At 38.5% G+C, this 7,166-nt stretch overlaps 1 non-coding gene across 1 annotated transcript; it reads left to right on the top strand.

Moving 5' to 3' along the window:
* The first annotated feature begins 869 nt into the window (after positions 1-869).
* Positions 870-977, top strand: LOC121140640. The gene has a single exon (XR_005877557.1). It is a non-coding gene; the product is annotated as a U6 spliceosomal RNA (small nuclear RNA).
* The last annotated feature ends 6,189 nt before the right edge of the window (positions 978-7,166 follow it).

Genomic DNA, 7,166 nt, shown 5'->3' with positions numbered 1-7,166 from the left:
AATGGTTCATGTCCTCCTATAATATAAGTTGTCCTTTGTCTTAAGGAGTGCTACAGTTAGGTTTCTCTGGCTGTGACCAAGAGCAACTTGGAGAGGAATCTTTCACCTTAAGGTTGCAGTTCATCATGAGGGAAAGTCAGGGCAGGAATTCAGGCAGAAACCTGGAAGAAGGAGCTGAAGCATGAACCATGGGAGAACATGCTTGCTGTTCAATCTGATTTTTTATTGTACCCCAAAACAACACACCCAGGTATGGCACTGTCCACAGTGAGCCAGGCCCTTCTATTTCAACCATTAAGAAAATATAGCCACAGATTTGACTACAGACTAATCAGATGGAGTTTTTTCTCAACTGAATTTCCTTCTTCCTATATGATCCAGGATAATGTCAAGGTGCCAAAAAATACCAATGCAAGAATATAATTCCATTCTTGCAGGAAAGAATGTGTGACAGCTTGAATGGGAAAGACGACCACTCCTGTGGGCTCATATGTTTGAATACTTGGTATTCCCAGTTGGTAGAACTGTTTGGGAAGGATTAGGAATGGCTAAATTGGAGAAAATGCACCATTGGGAACACACTTTTATGTTTCAAAATATTGACAAAATTCCCAATGTTCTTTTCTGCTTCCTTCTTATGGAGCAAGGTATAAGCTTTCAACTGCTGTTCCAGCTACCTCTCACCATGTATTGTCTCCACTATCATGGACTCTAACCTTCTGGTCTGTAAGCCCATTTAAATGCATTGTTTTTATAAGTTGCCTTGGTCATGGTGTTTTATCACAACAATAGAAAAATTAAATATAATTAATATATTATTTAAAATAATTAAGACAGAATATTCCACATCAATTTTAACTTCCTGTGCTTTGCGTTTTCCTTGGCAGCAAATATATTGAGATTGGAATGCTACAAGAAGATTAGCATGGCCCTTGTGCAAAGATGACACGCAAATTCATGAAGCATTTCATATTTTTCTTCTCAAATTTTGTGATTTCAGACTCACTTGTAACAGATTGTGAAATTATAGCATGCATTATAAAGATTAGATATATAAAGTTATACACACACACCAAGCAAAAAATATTTTATATTGGAGGGAATTACCACATAACATCATGCAGAAGAAACTCATGGGACTTGGCTGGTTGAAGGTCATCCCTACATGAGCCTAGGACACATGATGGGAACCTTACAGTAATCACCAGCTCCACATTTACACTCCACTGACATATAGTGCTACAATAATGCTACAACTATTTAATGGAGAAACATAGTCTTTTTTAAAATGATGGTGGGACAGCTATCTATACATATGCTAATCAGTGGAACTGGATCTTTGTATCACATACAATAAAAATTAAGAATGGATCAATGGGACTGACAAGATGGCCAAGTGAGGAAAAGCACTTGCCTCTAAGCCTGTCAACCTAAGCTCAGTCTCTGAGACCTACATGGTGGAAGGAGAAAACAGACTGCAAGATTTCCTCTGACCTACACATGTGTGCTTCAAGGCACATGCCTGCTCACCCATACCCCCATGTAAATAAACAAACAGACAGACAAATATAATAAGCTCTTAGAAGAAAACAGCAATTTAGTAATGTTGCATTAGACAATGATTGCTTAGATATGGCCAACTCCAGAGGCATAAAAATCAGCAAAAGAAAGAAACTAAATGTCATTAATAAAAACCCCATTTTTCTTCTTTTATGTTTGCAACTAGGTCTATGTAGCCTTGACTGACTTGGAACTCACTATGTAGACCAGGCTGACCTCAGATTGTAAGAGATCTACTTGACTCTGCCTCCCAAATTCTGGGATTAAAGGCATGAGATACCATGCTTGGCAAAACTTTTGTCCTTTAAAAGACACAAAGTGCGGATCTCTGTGAGTTCGAGGCCAGCCTGGTCTACCCAGCTAGTTCCAGGACAGCCTCCAAAACAATACAGAGAAACCCTGTCTCGAAAAACCAAAAAAATAAAAAAAAAATAAAAATAAAAGAAAATGAATATAAAGTAGACAAGCCATAGAATGAAAGAAATCATTGTTTTAATCACACATCTAAAATGTATGAAGAACACCTACATCTCATCTATAAAATGACACAACTTTTGTTTTTTTGTTGTTGTTGTTTTGTTTTGTTTTGTTTTTCCAAGACAGGGTTTCTCAGTAGCTATGAAGCCAGTCCTAGAACTCTCTCAGTAGACCAGACTGGTCTTGAACTCACAGAGATATGCATGCTTCTGCCTCTGTCTCCCAAGTGCTGGGATTAAAGGTGTGCACCACCACTGCCCAGCTGACTGTCAATCACTTTTAAAAAGGCAAAGGCTCAGAACAGATATTTCTGAATTTTAAAAAAAAGGACAAAATAAAATAAAAGTCAAAAAGCTATATAGGTATTGGATATGCACACTAAGATGCTTAATAACAGTAGCCACCAGGGAAATATAATCTCTCTCTTCCCCTTCTCCCTCTCTCACACCCGAATAGACACTGGGGAATGACAATTTCAAAATAGTAGTATTCTTTGTCACAGTGATTCTGAAAATTCCATCTGTCCCAACTGATGGGGGTTTCTTATTTCCTCTCTACTGTTTCTCTGACTGCACAGTTCCCTTAGGACTGCTTATGTCCAATCTGTTTACTCTTCAATTTCTCTTTAGTTGACAGCTTCACCTTTATCAAGTAGTTATGTCTGTTCTTTCCTGAATGTCATTTTTTTTGTTCATTGTCAATCTTTCTCAGTTTTCCTCGGATTGGTTCAAATCATTTTGCATTGCTAACTTGGAGACTTGGCATGGGAAACACTGGAATGAAAGTGTTGCAGTTTCTGTTTTTGTAACAAATTTCATAACCCAAAGTAACTTTCAGAGGAGAAAAGATTAACTTCAGGTCACCTTCCAGCACTGAGGGAAGTCAAGGTGGAATTTGAAGAAGAAACTATGGAGGAACACTGCTGGCCGGCTTGCTTAGCTAATTTTCTTGAACAGCCTAGGATCACCTACATACCCAAGGCAATTAGTTATCAAAACAATGACCCATAGACTCAAGTTGACAATAAACTGACCATCTCAGGAAGAATAAAAATACTCTGCATTAAGCCCTCCCCCTTTCTCCCTCCCCTCTTTAACCAAGGAATACCTGGCCTTTCTAAAATGGGGTGTGGACTAACCTCTCCACAAAGGAAGGAAGATTTAATTTTTGTGCTCCAAACTCTTAGATAACTATGCCTCTTAGCTGGTGCCCACTTAGAATCAGGCTTCAAGGAAGTTTTGTTATTTTGGCATAATTCCTAATGCTCTTCAGAAAAAGCGTTCTGTATAATAAATAAGTTAATTCCCTCCAGTTTATGTAGTATCATAAGCATATGTCTATTTTCCTTTGTATATCTTAAACAGTTTTGGACTAGGTACACGTAATGAGGCACATGAATCTTAAGTGTATCCTGGATCAGTGTTATGCCCATGTAATCTTCACTCAAGTCAAATCATAGTCCAACAACTCTGAAAATCTTTAGTCTTGGGAATCCTTCATGCTTATAGCTTCTAGAAATCCAAGTTTTTGTTGATGTGACTGTTGTCTGTAAATAGAAACTTTTGGTAATTAAAACAGCACTTTTGAAATATTTTCCTAGTCCAATAAAAGTAACAATCAGCCTACCACATATTAACATGTAACTAATATGCGACTTTTTAATGAAAAGTGATTATTAAAAACATTGGTAGAGTGGTACTGTTTACATTATCTCACATCTTTTAATGTCTAGTTTTATACAAATCATCTGCGTTCTGGCGATTTTTCCTTCTAATCTACTGTGCTGTCATTTTCATTGGAATGATGAACTGGAAACTAGAAATACTCCTCCCAGGTCCTCATGCAGGCTCTTGGGAACACAGGATGATCCAATGGATGATCCAAGGGGGTCTCTGTCACACATTCTGAGAATCACTTCTCCACACCATTCCCATCATCCCTGGCCACCTCTTAGGGAACCTGCTCTGACCCTCTCCAAGATATTCCTTGATTAGAATTATATGGAGTCCACATATGTTAATCCATTCTCCTTTTGATGCAACTGATTTTTAGTTTAATATTAAGAATAAAGACCATGTACCTTAGTGAACATGCAGGCGCATTTGTTTTGGAATGAAATTTTTCGGAATATAAGATAAGCAGGTGTTGAGCAAAATAGACTTTTGAGTCTTGGAAATAATCTCATTTGCTGAAGTTTATTTTCATGCATTGTGATTAATCTAAAAATGCCCTGGATGAAGCAGCTCAGGGTCTGCACCCCACCTCTTATTTGTAAGAAAGTCAGTTAAGGAAAGGAAAGGAAAGCAGATGGGGCATTGCTTCTTTCATTGATACAGTATTATTTTTTTATGCAGAAACAATGATGTTGCCACTTACAACTATCTTCTTCTCCCTCTAAAGAGAGAAACAGAGCACTGTTCATGAAATATTAAAGACAAAGTCTCATGAACATTCATGCCAGATATATCACCTCAGACTCATGATAATAAAGGTGCGATTATTAAAGTGTGCCTGGGATTCTCCAAAATTCCAAGTATCACAGAAAAGTTCAAAGAAATGTGGCCCTCTGTCAGAGCTGACCAAGTGATTACAAAGGGGAAGCTACTTCTGGTTTGAAATGATGTATCCTAAAGCAACACCAGCGATAGGTGAGCATCCCTTCCTCACTCTCCACAGCTCTCTAAGGTTGACAGAGTCACTTGTTAAGTTCCTGGTGGCTTTTATGTTAGCTGACTATTTTACTTTTTGCATTGTGAGGATCATTGCACATCTTAGGGGTGTGCTCTACCACTGAACTATTTACCCAGCTCTGGACTACTTTGAAAGAGCACTAACAGAATTGAGGTAGTTGGGGTTTTTTTTTTTTTTTTGGTTTTTTTGTTTGTTTTGAATTGAGAAGATATACTGCAAAAAGTTTATTTTAAGATTTTCAGTCGGGGGTTTGAAGATATTTCCTGCTCATCGAGTCACACAATTATAAGTTGTAAATTTCATCTTACAGGAAATACTTTAAATAACCCTATAATGGTTAAGAGCCATGTATTCTTTGAAAATCAAAGGCAACTTTGAGGAGGTAGCTTTTGGGGAGGTTGTTTCTTAAGGATAGAACATTGTGTAGTGGGGTAGAAAAGATGTGTGTTACCTGTCTGTAACATGAATAATTAAAAGGACCCAGAGACTGGGTTCAAGTTGAAGACCAGAAAAGCAAAGCAGTCAGCCACTAGCTCTTACCTCTAGTTGAGGCTGAAAGGCAATCCTGGCTCTACCAAAACTCAGACAGTAATCCCAGAGTGCTATCTCTCCTCAACGTGGCTAGAGAACCCTGAGACTGAATGCCGCCCTGTCTTCAATGTGGCTGGAGGATGAATCCCTCTCTGAGACACTGTTCCTGTCTTAAATACCTCTCATGAGTCCTAGGATTAAAGGCGTATGATCCTGAGTGCTGAGATCATCTTTGTGTGAGCTGTTTCTCTTTAGGACTGAATATATTTCTTGTAACTCTGTGTGGTCTTGAACTAACAGAGATCCATCTACCTCTTAATCCTGAGTCCTGGGATTAAAGATGTGTGCCTGGCTTCTATGGCTAGTGGCTGACTTTGCTTTGTGAATCCTCAGGCAAGCTTTAAAAATCATAAATAATAATAATCATAAATAATCACCATACCTGTTTATGAACAAGAATGCTAAATTAAGATGGGTTATGTGAATAGACAAGTTGAGATTAGAAATGAAATAGTTTCCAGTAACTTGAATATTATTCTTTAGTTGGTGTATAGGAAATCCTTATATCTGAATGGCATTAAGATCTGATTAGGACCATTATTTGGCAAAAAGATTCTGTATATATGGAAAGGATCTGAATGGAAAAGCTCAAACCCCAGGGATGCCAAGGAAGCAGAGACATTCTCAGGGAGGAGAGAGCAGCTTCGCAGACAGGGAGGTATGGTCTGTAGAAGTATCAGGAACTGGGGATGGGAGCTGATGTGGCCAGGCACAAGATTGCCTCAAGGTTCAGCACTGCTAAAACAAATGGGGAGGACAGATGGAGAACCGAGTTCTGCTTTTATTAATTATGCACAATGTGAACGCTGTCTGTTTAACTGTTGACATCTATAAGGAGGAAACCACGTAGAAGAGGAAAGAGCAAAGCTCACCTCACAGGGCTGAGTCAATTCACAAGCAGAATTGAAGGCATGTGATTGGAGGAAACAACTAAGGGAAACATTTCTGTTCACAGGTGACTATGAGCCTAACACAGATGCTGAGAACCAAACTCTGGCCACCTGCAAACCCAGGAAGCTCTGTTAGATGTTGAACCACCTCTCCAGCCCTGAGCAATATATATTTAATTTTTTAAAAAGTAATAATTTTGCCAGGTTATCTTAGTTGTGTTTCATTTAATGTTGTTCCAATAGATCTTCTGCGGATAAATATGTTTCAAAGACTGAAAGCAATCTGGGTTAAATAAAAAAAAAAAACATTTCAGACTCTAAAACTGCAAGATAGAAATAGTAATTATGGCATAGAAGGATGGAAACCCAGAAGGCATGATCAGAACAAAGGGAAAACTAGGGCCCTTTTTTAAAAAAAAATTTATTTTACATCCCGATCCCACTTTCCCTTCCTCCTCTCCTCCCATTTCCTTCCCACACCTCCCTTTGCCATCCACCCCCTATTATCCACGCCTCCTCTGGGATCCCTAACAATAGGAGTCTAAAAAGTGTGGCAAACTATGGCTTCAGCGTAGAAGACAGAGTGATGGCAGAGTGGGCTGCTGGCTTTGAGCAAGAGGAGCTATCAAAGTCTTTGAAAATTGGCAGCCCAAAAGTGAAGAGCTTTTACAAAACTGAAAATTGGTACTGGATATACTCAGTCTGATTCCACTGTTTTACAAATAAGGAAACCAGGAATCTGATGGTGTATAGGAACTACTCAAATCTGACCTATGAGGGGGAAAAAAGAAAGAACCCATGATTTCTTTATGTAGAATCTGTGTGTTTTGTGTCAGGGGAAACTATAACAGGGATATGAAATAAAGCCCCTTTTGAAAATTATGAAGAGATTGTGTATGAAAAGGCAAAGGTTTCCTAGAAAGCATTATGGAAACAAATACTCTAAAAGATACAACA

Source organism: Mesocricetus auratus, unplaced genomic scaffold (genome assembly GCF_017639785.1).
Source record: "Mesocricetus auratus isolate SY011 unplaced genomic scaffold, BCM_Maur_2.0 Super-Scaffold_100004, whole genome shotgun sequence".
In the NCBI taxonomy this organism is placed as follows: domain Eukaryota; kingdom Metazoa; phylum Chordata; class Mammalia; order Rodentia; family Cricetidae; genus Mesocricetus; species Mesocricetus auratus.
This window is presented reverse-complemented; position numbering and strand designations above follow the sequence as displayed.